The following is a 14,832-nucleotide window of genomic DNA, read 5'->3' as shown; positions in this document are numbered from 1 at the left end:
TTTGGATTTATTTAAACAGAATAAATCGTTCCCGATGACTTTCAGCATTCCCGGGGTTCCCCCGGCCAGAGGCCAGGCTCTCGACGGCCACTCTTGGCCCCGTTAGTATGTGTGTCCAGCCCGTCAAACTGTGTCCGTGATAAGTGTCCTTGGGAAAATATGGGAGTTTTTTTTTAATGCTCTCAACCGCCTCCCTCTTCACTGATCACCGCCTCGTTTGCGCTGCAGCTCAAATAAAGTGTTCACACACAGAGGCAGAGACACACAAACGCGCACGCACACATACATTGTTGTACATGAAGTTTGGGCCCACGATGCAGTATTGCAGCAGAGCGTTGAGGGAGGAACGATGCACTCTTGGGTTGGTGAACAGAAAAGTTCGCAGCTTTGGTGGTGCAGAGAGAGAGAGAGAGAGAGAGAGAGAGAGAGAAAAGGAGGAAGAGGGTGGCGCGTTCGCTGCAGAGACCACAAGAGACCCATCAAGCATATTTATGCAACAAATGGGAAAAAGTTTTGAGTCTCTTGTTATCCCTCGTGGGGCACACATACAGAGATATGGATACGGATATGGACACAAAAACACACACATGAACATACCAGCTCCTAACAACAGCTGCCCGGGCTAACTCGTTCGGACATGGTTCGGTTGGCCAACAGGGTGTTGAAACAGGCCCAACACTATGCTGCTGCTGTTGCTGCTGCTGTTGCCGATTGCCTATTGTGGGGTCTCGAAAAAAGGAAACCCTCCCCAGACAGTGGGTAGGAGGGTTAGGTGAGAGGGTGTGAAATTTATTCGAATGGTGAAATATGAATTTATGATGATACGGTTCTGCAGTAATTATTTATCTAAGTTGCACCAGAACTATGCTGTTGCAGCGACGACGATGACTACGGCGAGGAGGATGATCGTTGGCCAGGGAGAAGTTGGGTGCCGGTTAGGCCGGTTGGCATGCATTTAGAAAGGCACACGTTCAGGCCCTTGACGGGGTTGCGGAAACATGTGCTGGATAGTGAACGAGATAGCGCGAGATGCAGCCTCGTGGGCCTTGGACAGAGCCAGGATAGAGAGAGAGAGAGAGAGAGAGAGGCAGGGCGCTTGAAAAATAGTACCGTATAAATAAATCTTTATTCAAACATTCAATGGAAATATGTTATCTGCCTGCCAGTCGCTCTCGTTCACATGTATGAAACATGTGTGCTTCACGTATGCGTGTGTGCGCGAGTCATTTGGGGATTGAATTTACTCGATACAACGAAGCATGCAGCATCATGTTAAATAGTCTCTCGCTCTTCTGCTCTCTCTATCCCACGGGACATCCATAAATCGATACACACTATCCAGCAGCAGCAGCAGCAGCACTAGCAGGGCGGAATAGCGATCTGGTTGGGATCTTCGGGAGCCGGGATTCCAAATTTGCCACTTGACTGAACGATGCTCGAGCATGCTTCGCCTCTCGGCTTTTCAATCAAGAGGTTGGAAAATGGAAACAAATCGTTGTTGCACTATCGTTGAGCAAACCCCGTTCCGGATGGAAAATGTGCAGAGTGATCGCAATTTTCCTTGATTGATTCCGCTTAGTGAGCTCGAGGACTGCACGCAAAACGGTTGTTTAACGTGGAGCACTAAAAAGGGAGGGGATCGGTATCGGAGCGAATCCGGAATGCATGACAGTTGGTGTTGAAAAGAGATTTGGTTTGGTGGTTTCCTTTTATTATAAAAGAGATTAATGATGCCTTTTCTTTTCTAACGACGCGAGTATTTGTTTCCAAGAGTTACAGCCTTTGAACACAATGAAGAAGAACCGTGAATATTTCTTTGCTTTTCCAGCCAAATAGCGTCGCATTCCAAGTGAATCTTGTCTCTTAATATATTCTCAAACAATACTCTCATACAAGAAACAATCTTCAAGTTTGCAACACTTTACCTGCATACCACCGTTCAAGAGGTTTGTAAAATTCTTATTGAATTGATAACAGTGTGCTCGTTATGATAAAACCATCGCAATAACTATAATCCAATTGTATGTGGAATTTTCAATCATTCTTGCCGAAATGTTCCCAGCGGCGACCGAATCACACAGAAGCCGTACACATAGTGTCACATTTGGTGTCATTTGCTCCTAAAACGATAATTGTCCAGTAACAAACGAGAACGTCCCATTTCAAGTGCCCACATCGTTGGTCATGAAATTCCGTTTGAGCGATTGAGACAAATTGAAAAACTGGGTGGCTTCCGATGTTCCGATGACGACGCCGTCCTCCCGGGCCTGGGACCACCTCAAATGGAGCAGGACAGGAATGAAACATTCATGCAATCGTCCCGTTCGGTCGGCAGGCTGGCTAGGTGGCTGGCCACACCACACGTAGCATTCCTGTTTTCTCGTTTCAAACATTCCGATTCGCTCCGCAGCAGCAACAACGTTAGCCATCACTCCGACGCCTACTGCATTCGGTTCAAGAATCTGCCCCCTGTTCGCTTCTTAATAACGATTTTGCTCGTTGGTGTGGGCAGCGCGGTTCCATCCCCAAAAATGGGAGTTTTCCATGAAAAAAAAAAAAATGGCAACGTGTGTTTGGGTTACTGTCGTGTATTCTGTTCCGCTTCGAATGTGCAGCTTCAGCGTAGGTCAGGCGCCAGGCGCCAGGAGACAATTTAGCGAGCGACGGCAACGATCAGGAGGACGGAGAGGAGCATTGTTTATATTTTTTCGTGTCCGCTGCACGTCCTGGAACCCGGGGTTGCACCCGGACATTCCTAGCTAGCAGCATCCCTCGCAGCAGCACACGACCGATCGCGGCTCACGGTCACTAAAACTTCCATTAGTGGCTGGACGGTCTTCGCTTCGTTCACCCGGTCCAGTGTACGTGTGCAATCGAACGGACGAACGAACGGAGGGACGCTCTAAGCGAATGGACGGATGTGTTGCACCAACGGTGGCCAACGGTAAGTCAAAGTAGAATTTAATTGCATTCTTCCGTCTTTTCGGCCCTTTTTTCCGAGGAAGGCAGGGAGGGAGAGAGAGGAAGGTCTGGGAGAGGGCTGGGAAAGTGCGCTCACCGGAACTGTATCATTTGGTCATTTTATTACATTCGGCTCCCGATGCCGATCCCGGATTCGCTCGCCCGGAACCGTTTCGATGCACACTTCGTCGATCATGATGCACCAACCGGCCGGGGGGGGGGGGGGGGGGTATGGTGCAATCTAGTTCCATCTAGTTCTATCTAGAACCATCCGGCCAGCCAGTCAGCCAGCCAGACTGGCAGGGAATGGATGTCCATTTGGCGTTTGGCGAACCTCCTTTTCCCTCTTCTCCTTTTTCGAGTCGGCATTTTTTTTTTGTTCGTCCTCGGTTCTGCCGCTCCGTACCGGACTTGGTGGACCGGAAACAGTTGCACTAAACTACAGTTTTCGGATCTTTATTGAGTTTCAAACCCACCACCATCCCGTGGCCGGTGTTCCAATCGATGGGGGGGTTCGGGAGATAAAAATTTACTAAATAATTTAGTTTCCCAAGTAAACCTGGCCATCCTGGGCCCTGGCTGGTATGATGAAAGTTTTTCTCTGGTCCCCTCTTCCTTTTTCCCTGCTTCATTTTTCTTATTCCGAGTTTTTGGGAAAATTCTTTTCCGAAACGAGCAGCCAGTGTTTCACCACGGTACAAACAGAGGACCTCACGATGCAATTGCTGCTGCCGCCGGTCCTGATGTTTGGAAATTCAAAAAAGTTAGTCCAACGCAAACGCAATTGAACGGCATCGGCAACGGTGCAGGTGCATAAGGAGAGCATAGCTTCCGTTCCCGTTTTTTTTGTATCCAGGACAGCATTCCGACTTGGGCCACTGAATCAGATCGTAGGGCGTTCCGTGGCACTCGAAACGCATAAAAGCAAGATGCTGGACGGTGCACCTGATGAGAGAGAGAAGATGAAGAAGAAGAAGATGTTTGCCATTCACGATTGGAGTGCAGATTGGCGCCCAGTCGAGAATCCTCACTAGTTTGCAGCAGCTAACGAGCTTATCATTAGCTCGTTAGCTGCACTATTTTTTTGTTGTTGGTGAATCAACAGATTCGAGGCCTTTTTGGTCCGGTTTGCTGTCAGGCCCAGGAGTGGCCCACTTCCACAGGAGGTCGCTAGATCATCGCTAGAGCAGATCAAACCCAGGACTGGAGTGCAAAACGCTAATCATAAACGAGAGCCCGGAAGAGATTGCAGAATTTGGTTCATCCCTTTCCGTTCGAAAAATTTAACAAATCCACTTGCCGGCGCTGGCCATGTCTCTTTTTTATTCCAGAAGCTCTTCTCGAACTTCTTCTGAGAAGGTGGTCGGTGCACTCATCGTCGATTTTCTACGGACGGCGCTTCTTCGCTTTTCCAAATATTGAATCAACCATCCATCCATCGTGGTGTGCAGTGAAAGACGAGAATCACGCGCTAATGGTGGCCTGTTGACCATGTCAATGCGGAAATACTGCTCGCTAACGGGCCACTACTTCCAATGGCGACCAATACCTAACATTCCCGTGTACCTTTCCGGTAGTTTGGTACAGGGATCGTTCCCGGGAAAAGAGGATTCCCTTTATAATGCATCTAGTCCACTGGTGGTTGTGTATCCAATCTCTAGCACTAGGGCCGTCCAGTAGCGCCATCAAGCCCCTAGAAAGCCTTGAGCATCGCATAAAAAGCCCCATTCCCCAACTTTCTTGCATGAGATGGGGGGAGGGTATGAACTCTATCTTGGTCCATATTTTGCCATCGTAAAACACTATTATTGCGCATAAACAGGGCCATATTTTCCGAACCCCGGGGCCTGACGGGCGCTTCCATTATCTGCGCTCGGTCGCTCGTTAGAATAGAGGGCTCGTGTTGGACCGTGGTGGTGGCATCGAGACCACCATCGGTTGGAAGTGATAAGGAATGGCTTACTTGGTTTGCTGTGTGATGCCATCCGAGACATAGAGAGCCGAGCGAGCCTTTGATGGTGGTCTGATTTAGATTCCGCAGCCACCGGATCGATGAACAGAGCAGGAGAGAGCAGGAGCAAGCACGGGATCATTAGCCGCAGTCCGAGAGGAAGACAGCAGCTTGCGGCGAACCAGCACACCGCCAGTAATAAGCGTATGGATTAGCAGGACATGGCGTCCCGTCCTGGCGGTGATGCTGTTGATGCCAATGATGATGATGATGATGATGTTGTTGGCGACGACGACGACGACGACGACGACGTCGATGGTGATTATTCATGTCACTGGCGGTGGCCCAGAGTGTAACCCGGTGGCGACAGAGATCGATGCTCTTTCGATGCTCACTAGCCTCCGGTCCAGATCCGAATGAGCCTTCGCTGGCAATAGATTAAATGAATATTTAACGCTCCACAAGAGGCCCATAAAGTGTGCGTTCGTTATTGTCCGCTAGATAGGGTGGACTGACGCTGCTGCTGGTCCATGCGCGATCGATTAAACACATCCAGCACTCTGAGTGCCGCAAGCAACCACCACTGCGAGCCAGCCAGACAAGAGCCGAACGCTAATTGTGGCCAAGCTAAGACACATACAATTTATCTCATCATAATTCATGCCTGTCTGTCGGTGCGAAGCCACTGCGAAGGAGCACTTCTCGAGCTTAGCACGCTGTCGGAATTGGTGGTTGGTATGTAGCCTGTGGCGTCGTAATGGATTGACCGTTCTGGAGTGAATGCAGCAGCACTAGCATTCGTCTGTCTAGTGTCATTTGCTTCATAGCCTTCGATCATGGTTTATCGGAATCAAATAAAAGGATGTTTGCGGGTGAATTTCGAAGCGCAGATACGGTACCGACGGATTTGATCATCTGTTTGTCCATCTGGTTTGCCATTAGCAGCAGCGAAATCGTGCAGCAAATCATAAATCACACTCAAATCGTGTATCACATTCGCGTCTCCCTTATCGATAACGCTTGGCATATACGGCACGGAGTGTTGTTACCGTTTACAATGTCGAATTATTGAACGAACGAACGTCGTGGTGCTTCGGGTGGCTCCTGGTTTCCCTGCAAGAAAAACGCCACGTTCCGAAACCGATGGCGGGAAATCAATGTCACAGCAATTGTGGCAGGTTACTATGGTTATTGGCACGAATGCACACATATTGCATGACGCTTGGCTGGCTGTAAAGCCAAAAAGTAAGCCACCAAAAAAGGTGGTCCATCGTGCGCACCTGCTGGCATCCAGGCTATCGAATGCTCTCCCGCTGGCTGGTGGGGGTGCCACGCAACTCGCAAACGAACACCCACAAAAACCTGCTCCCTCCTAATCTCAGTGTTAGTGGTGTGATCGGGAATATACAAAATGTTGTGCCGATGGTGCCAGGTCGCCAGGTATGGAAACGGCAGCATCGGGCCAATCGTGACCAATCACCGACAATCCCGGTCGGTCTGAGACTGAGTGATGACTGTGCGTCCCCTGGCGGAGACCGTAGACGGTTGAAATGGAATTTTCATTTTCTCTCGCTCCCTAGCGCTCCTTCCTCACTTGGCTCAGTCGCTGTCATTGCGATATTTTATTGATGCAATGTCAACTGCCAATTCCGATGCAACGGGCGTGAGAAGAAAAAAAAAACCAAGCAGAAATTCCGTTGCGTATTCCGCCAATCCGAATGGTCACCACGGTGCGTCGAGGGCAGTAGCGCTTTTTTGTTTTCTATCAGCCGAAACCTGGTTTCGTGCTCGTGCTGCTGGTCTGGCCTGGCGTGGTTGCTCTCTCTCTCTCTTTATTTTTGTGCCATTTTCTTTTTCGTCGTATTTTCAATTACTATGCAAATTTTGCTCGATACCAACCACGGCCGCCGGCCTGGCAGGGGTTCAACTACGTTCGATGTGGAACATAAAATTCGATTGCATGACCCCCGGTCGCACAACGGAACCGTCCAAAAGAGGAGAGAGAGAGAGAGCGAGCAGCCAAGGACTGGGATTCGATGGCGCTCGCCCCAAAACCATCGTCAACGTTTCTGACGTTCTGTCACGCGACGCGGTTTGACGGAAGTGACGCGTGATGTGTTACGAGGTGTGTAATTTACTTGCGGAACAGATTTCCATTTCGATGGCGTTCCGTATGCTAATTTCCACTGCCACTTCCTCGCGTGGGGGTAAAGTGGGTGAAAAGAAAAAAACGGAGAGTACGGAGCGGAGGTAGCCGGGGACTTAGCATAGATCAGCGTGATGTGAATGTGATCTTGCCCGAGATCGGCCCGAGAGCCGTCACTGTTGCTTTCATCAATCAATAAAGGCGCGCTTACATATGTTGACGGTGCGTTAGAAACGCACAGATAAAAATAAACTGATAGAAAAGAGAGAGAGCGCCCTTCGCAACATGGCTGATGGTTGATAAGAGGCTCCAAGCTGTCAACAGCTCACGCAAGGACACGCTCGCCATCGACGATGTACTCGATGATATCAGTTGATGCGGAGGGCATAACATTTCGTTCTCCGTTTTTTTCACAATCACACTGGGCGCCTCTTTCGTGGTACATTCCACACAGTAGCCACGTAGCGCAGCCCCTAGCCGCAAGTGCCCGTGTGCCCGCGCTTGAAACAGATATTTTCCTCTAATCAACTTTTAATCCAATTTCGTTCAATTTGTACAATTTTGGAAACGGTTCCGTTCTTTCCTTCCTTTTTTTCTGTCGCTGTTCCTTTGCACCGGTGGCGTCTCGCTCGAGGGCTAGATTCCGCACCGTTTGGCACCGCTGAACCGCAACCGCTGGGAGGATTACGTGACAGTTGCAGTAGCCGGTACGCCGCCACGCAGACCCCCGCCCCGGGGGGGGAGACCAGCGAATCGCGAGGGAATGTCGCGTGAGGCGTCGCGCTCACGCTACTCAGCGAACCGTGTCCAGCTGGCTGCGCTGGGCTGCTGGATAATAAAACTGTGCCTGAGGGACGGAAAAGGATGTGATGATGGAGGAGGTGGCGTGTGTGTGGAAGGACAAAAGGAAGACGAAGAGATAACAGCGAGAAACGAACCGGGAACGGAACCTCGTGTTCGCGTTCCTTTCGTGGTGCTTTGTTTTAAGAAACATCCTCCAACAAGCGACGACCAACGAGCGGCGGTGAGGAGGTGCCCGCTAGCTCGCCATACTTACTGCGAGAACTTTTCCTTTTGTGTGTGGTCCATCCACCCTCCATTTCCTTTCCGCAGCTTTTCATCCCGTGGTGCTGATGCGGATGCGGCACATCAGTGTGCACTCGTGCATACAGGCACACCCTTGGCCTGCACCCTTGGAGACATGGCACTATGCACCTCGACGACTACGACGACGACGACGATGAAGCTACCTTTCTCCATCATCCCTTTCTGTCATTTCATCCCCCCTACTGAAATGTGTCCGAGAGGCAAGTTTAGCGATGAAACTGAAGAACGAAAGGCGCGTCGGAAAATATGCTGTTCGCTTACATTTGGCGAGTTGCACTGTGTGGATTGAAAGAAAAAGAGAGAGAGACAGAGAGAGAGACAGAGAGAGAGAGAGACAGAGAGAGAGAGAGAGAGAGAGAGAAAAAGGGAGAGAGAGAGGGTGTACGGGAAACGAAAACCGGAAATTATATAAGAAAAGTTTAACGAAAGTTGACTGCAAACAGTGAAATCAAACAAAAAAAGAGCAGAGAGAGAGAGAGAGAGAAAGGGAGAGAGTGCGACACGCTTCAGCGACAACATGGTGCATCCCTCATAGATGTCCTTTACCGTCACACCACCAGAACTTCTGTTCTGTTTGCGGATGAAAAGAAGACAAAATCCGTGTGATTCGCGCCCCTGCTGGAGGTCGTCTCTGCTCTGGTCACCCTGCTTGGGGTGCCAAGTACTAGTTATCAAGCTGCTGCTGGGTGCAAGCTGCGAGTGCATTAGAGAGAGAGCTGCAGCTGGAAATTGTTGCGTTTCGTTTCGCCAGCCGCTAGCCAGCCACGTCGCTTGCTGCGCGAACCCTGCTAATCTGGTTTTGATGCGAAATCGTAAAGTTTTGAACACATCATCTTCGAAAGAGCTTCCAGCGCCCCACCCTCTCCACATTGCGTTGCGTTGGCAGATAAGTTTTGTCGGGAAATTTATTTTGTTTTGATTATGTGTCTTGCCGTGAAGTTTTTGTTGGGCTGGCTTCGCTGTAAAGTTTCTGCTGTCGGTTGTCTTTGGCTTTGGCGGAGCTGTGTGACGAGTTTGTTGATGATGATGATGATGGCGAAGCCGACGACTTTTCTGCCTTCCATCGATGGCAAATGTCTTGATGCAATCAAGTGGAAATGTGTCAATTCAGTAAACAGCTGCAGCTTACAGCTACAACTAATGGAGGGCTGATGAAATTGAATGAAGAAACATTTTTTCAACATCTCAACATTCAGCACGTAATGAAGTTTGAGGTCCCAAGAGTATTAAACCGTTTAAATTTCTATTCAAAATCCCTGAAAGTACAATGCAATTTTACCGGTTACCTGGCGCCTCCATCATCCCTCCGCAGCGACCATTTTTGGATTTGCCTTAACCTCTCTGGCCACGAACACCGGCACGGGTTGGGGTTTGGTGGTAAAAAACAAATTTAATAAAGCCATGCTCCTCCAAATTATGTGGTGAAATTATGTGGTGTTCGGAGGAAAACTGTTTGATACTTTAACTTGCGGCCCGCTAAATCGTAGTTACTTTCTTCTGCGGTATGCATGCCAAAATTAGTTTGAGAATCCTGATGTAGGGCATCACTCCTCAACTCAACTTATTCACAATATGAATAACCGTTTGTTTTCCCAACAACACTCATTATTTGCTGATGACATTATTATACATGGCTACATTATTTTGCTGATGACAACCTACCACAGTGGCATTTTCGGCTAAATTCAGTAATCTAAAGTTCAATAGACAATTCATATTCATCTCGACTAACGAAATGATGGTTAATTCGATGGATCGAACGATATGTAATTTCCGCATTAAATCATTATATTGTGTTGAATAAAATAGAACAAAGTAAATCCGACAGTGCTATGTTAGGGATTCATTCGCAACAAGAATTGTACCGAGTTTCGGCTTGTGGTGCATCCAGCCAAACACATCAAACACAATCTACAGCTGCAGTGCAAATTGTTAATGCTATTCCAATAATTGGAATTAGTCCGTGTTGTGTGCAGTTGATTGAAACAATTTACTCTGGAACTTCACGGATCAAATTACAGTTTCGTTGTAATTTCATTCATCTCTGGCATTTTTATGATGTTCCTTTCAGATGAATGAAAATGCTTGTAAGCACAGCAGTACATCCATTCAGTGCGGCATTCAAATATGTTGCAACATATAAAAATTCCTCGTACTACCGGCTGATCAGTTGCAGCTGAAATATCCATACTAATGCCCTGTTTTTTAGTAACGTACAATATGTCATTCAGCATTCCAGTGACGTACATCAAAACCATATTTGAAGCCAGCAATTCGTTTCCAAGAAACTTCCCTTTTTGGCAGCATTGAAACATCGAAACCGCCATATCGATTCCAGCGAAACATTCTCTCGCTTTTCTGGCTTCTTGTTATTTTATTCATTTACTCCACTTCTTCGTATCATCAGATGTACAAAGTATAGCATGGCTTTAAAAGGAGAGTAAAAGCAAAAGAGGAAGGTTCCTGGAGGAGAGTCCTGCAAGGTCTACTGGCCACGAAATGGGAATGAGCGTCATAAGTTCTTACCGCACACTGGGGAACATTCACTGTATAGCTCCCTCCGGTACTTCCGGTACACTTAACATTTTCTCACAGCCTCAAGCTCCCGCTATTGCTATGTCCTGATCGCCTATAATAGATCCCACGAGCCTTCGTTTGATTGATTCTTCTGGTTGGAACTTTAAAATGCAATCGAACCTTCGACGCTTGCTGCCCTGGTCGTTCCTGCTCGATAAAACACTCAACCCAAAAATGTTCCCCCCACCCCACCACTGACGACGGTATACCGGGTGGCAGAAACACTAACAGTACAAGCAGGTTGCTCGGGGCTGACCACTGGTTGGCGATGAAATAAAGCATTAGGAATGCCACTCGCACACCTGCACTTTCCAATTAATTCCACTCCAGCATTTCATTAGTGCCCGCACCGCTGGGTGGCCCGCTTGGAGGTCTTGGAGCTATGAAACCCTGCAGTGAACCGCCCCGCCCTGTCCTCTGGCACACCAAGACGACGACGACGACGACGACGTGGCGATTTCTTTCGATTTTCCTTGCTTTCGAGCACCACCACTGATGACGCCCAGCCCAGGCAAGCCATCGCTGCCAGTCTGCCGTTCGTTCACATAAATAATAGATTTTCAATTTATTGCCACTGCAGCGTTTGGTTCGATCCCCGCTACCGGCATCCCGCAATCGCATGAACTGGCCTGGCGCATGGCTATGACCGGCCATTGCAATCGATACCTTGGCTCCGGAACGGAGACCACCAGCTCGAGGGCCAATCGTGACGGCGATGATGATGAAGATAAGCAATAAGATGTTGTTACCATTCCATTCGCCATCGGAAAGGGCAAGAAGGAGCGTGAGTGAGAGGAAGAGAGTCCGGAGCATCAGTTTCGCACTTACAGCTGAGGTTCGCTGGCGCGTTTATTGGTTTCCGTCTTGGCCAACCGGTGTCTACTCCAACCGGGGTATAGTGTTGGTTGGTCTCCCCGCTTTTATCCACGCTAATCCTTTACTTTGCGCTGAATGGTAACACTGGCTGCCATTCCATTTCTAGCTGGAAGCCCCCTTAATACCGCCGCCGTACACGGCTGCCAATGGTTCGATGCATCATCGATTGTGTCGAGCTAAAGTCGAGCACATTCCGTCGTCAAATTTGTGGCGTCCATTGGCTTGTACAACAATTCAGAGCACAACCGGACAAATATGTTGTCCTCCAACTGGAGGACCAGTGTAAGCGTGATCAGGCGCATAATACCCATTCCATGATTCCAGTAGCAACAGCAGCAGCAGCAGAAACCTTCGCCAATGGTCTGCCGCGATCGCTGTAAATGGCGACGAGCGAAGCGATGCGGCTTTCTACGTGCTCCCGGTAGTACACACGTTCACCATATTTATTATCGCGGGAACAACGCAGGGTACAACAAAGAACCACGGAACCGCCCCCCTTTCCCGCCGGAAATGGCCGCTAAACGCGCCCTCCCTCGGTAAAACCAAAGCCACGACTAGCGGGTCGAGAGACAGCACGAGAATACAACAATTGATCTTCGTTTGCTGCTGCTGCTGCTGCTGCATTCCCGTTGAAACACAGGGGTGGTTCGATTGGGTCCCGTAGTGGCCTCGCCGACGTCGAGCAATGCACGCACGGTGCACCCTCCGGGAACACGGTGCAGTCGCGTGTCGGAACACGCGGGCGTTTTTCGGCCGAACGGGGCCCGCACCGGGCTCGATTTATGGTACGCGCGTAACAATTGCTCATTGGCATCGGCACCATAGGACCTGGGTTGGCTTTTTATCGCCGAATGCGAGCTAAATGCAATCTGGCGATCGGAATGCACCAGAAACCGGGGCGAACGCTGGACAATATCCGTTTCGTCGGTGGGTGAATGGGAGGTACGATTGGATTCGCCGGGAGTTTTGGATGCTTCTGTTTGGAGCCAATTCACCGACTCACCAACGGAGCACGAACGTATCGGAGTTTGAATTCAGTTTGCCGGAGAATGCTTTAACAAATCCGAAGCGATCCGAATTCAATTAAAACGCACCAAGCGATTTGATTATGTTCTCCGGCTATCGGGCGCCAAATAACCGAACAACAATCATTGCGGCTGATTGCTGTAGCTTTCCCGGTATAGTCGGGAATCTTGTTTGATCCTTGGACCGGATTCACCATTCGCTGTTCTGTTCCTGTCCGAATTCGTGCTACTCCGTGACCGAAACACTCGCACTCAACATCGACATCATCGGAAGCTGTTTTGATAAAATGTGCTGGAAGTTGGCGGGGAAACAATAAATCCCGACAAACCTTATCCTCGCCCCCGGGAACCCCCGGGTACGTGTTGCGTTTGTGTGTTTAAAGCACGAAAAGCACCAAGTGTCGAGCTGCTTTCCGGACGGTATAGTAACTGGCATTCGGAGGCGAAAGGAGCCGTCTCGATGGTGCCGTTACTCGCCACGCTCACCGAAAGCTTGCACTTTGCAGGATTATTGAGGTACTTGAGGGGCCAAGGCGCAAGTTTTGCGATTCCCCTGGCCGTTTGAAAGACCAAGTCCGGAGTCACTCGTCGCTTCAGTGTTTGTTTTCTTCTTCACACTTTGTTCGCTTCTCGTGTAGTTGCTGCTGACTGGCAGAAGCAATACGAAATCGAGCCAACGCTGAACGAGAACGACAAGTGTCACTACACCCAGCACACACCGCCAGAGCACACTGCAGCCCCCGGAAAAGTGTGCAGTTGGCTTCTTCTCGAGGGAGCGATTGAATTGAAGCCCAGGATTCCAGGGCAGTTGAAGGAGCGTCCGGAGCGTTCCTTTGATCGAGCGGCATCATGGCGCAAGACGAGACGAGAACGCTCCCGAAAGATCCCGGCCAACGGATAAGGAACATTTATTACTCCCCTGCGTGATTGATGCTTTCGCTGCTCTACCAAAAACGACACACCACGCTTCAACAACATTCCTGCGTTGTGTGCTGGTGCTGGCTGCTTCCGCTTTTCGGCGAGCCAGCAACAATTTATCATCCTCAAGGCTAACCGAAAATGATCCTTTAACGCCAACAACCTTTTTGTGTGATTAAGAAGCCCTGCAGCAGCAACGAGTGGACGAGGTGTATCCTTGTCGGTGTCGACACCGTCTCCGGTGGCGTCCGGGAATTGTGATTTTATCGGCTGACGGCCACCAGGAACCCGGGGGGAGGTTATATGTTTGAAGGTATTACGTGTTGCACGGACTGCTTCATCGGATAGCGTTCACCGAGAGTTGCGTTCTCTGTTGGGGATCGTTTTCTGGTTTTTATTAAAGGGGAATTTTCTCAAAATAAACGAGCATCTGAGAGCTATCAGTGGGTTTGCTATCATGCTTGCCAATTCGGTGGCCAATTGGAAACCAAAAGAGTGCAAAAAAGGAAAAGTATCAAACGATGCAGTGAGCAGTATGAGTATTGGTAAGTCATCCACAGGCAACTGCGATGGTGTCGCGATGGCGGTGCCCCTATCGAGAATACTAATTCTTATCCCCCGTTTGGGCGCCGTTATGATATGCATGCCAAACATGTCTACCGGAGCTACCGGGGGTGCAGTATCAGCAATTTTGGACCCTTTTCTCGCCCTGGCCGTATGCAGAACGTTGCAGTTGCACCCCAGCAGCCCGTCGCTAGCTCTGACGATCATCGGGAGTACGATGAGAAGTCATCAGAGTGCCCGGAAACGGTTGCACCATGTTGCCAAGTTGTTATCGCAAGAAAGATGTCCTGCAACTCCGTGCTGCTACGTGTCGTTCGAAGGGAGCGAGCGAGGGAACCTTTTGCAACGGATTGACGGGTTCGTTATGTTCCCCTCAACACATACACACATGCACACATGCATACTGCTGTGGTGTGTGTATAGTGGAACCATCTCATCTGCGTCGTGTGGCCACACCGACATGGTTTGATGGCCAGTGGCTAGTGGGAATTTGCTTCCATTTGACGCCCCGTTCCACACCCGGTTTGCAACCATAGAAAGGGGCTGGGAATGAGGGACAGCGGCAGAGCGAGTGTACCCTGGCCACGAGCGCACTGGGCAACTGTCAAAGCAGAAGGTGCAGCAGGAATTTGTTTTCGTTTCCTGCAGCAAGCGACAACATGCGGGACAACAACACACTACGAAACGTTCGCAACACAGTTGCGCCC

This window comes from Anopheles aquasalis, chromosome 3 (genome assembly GCF_943734665.1).
Source record: "Anopheles aquasalis chromosome 3, idAnoAquaMG_Q_19, whole genome shotgun sequence".
Lineage (NCBI taxonomy): Eukaryota > Metazoa > Arthropoda > Insecta > Diptera > Culicidae > Anopheles > Anopheles aquasalis.
The sequence above is the reverse complement of the archived record's forward strand: the minus strand, read 5'-3'. Positions refer to the sequence as shown.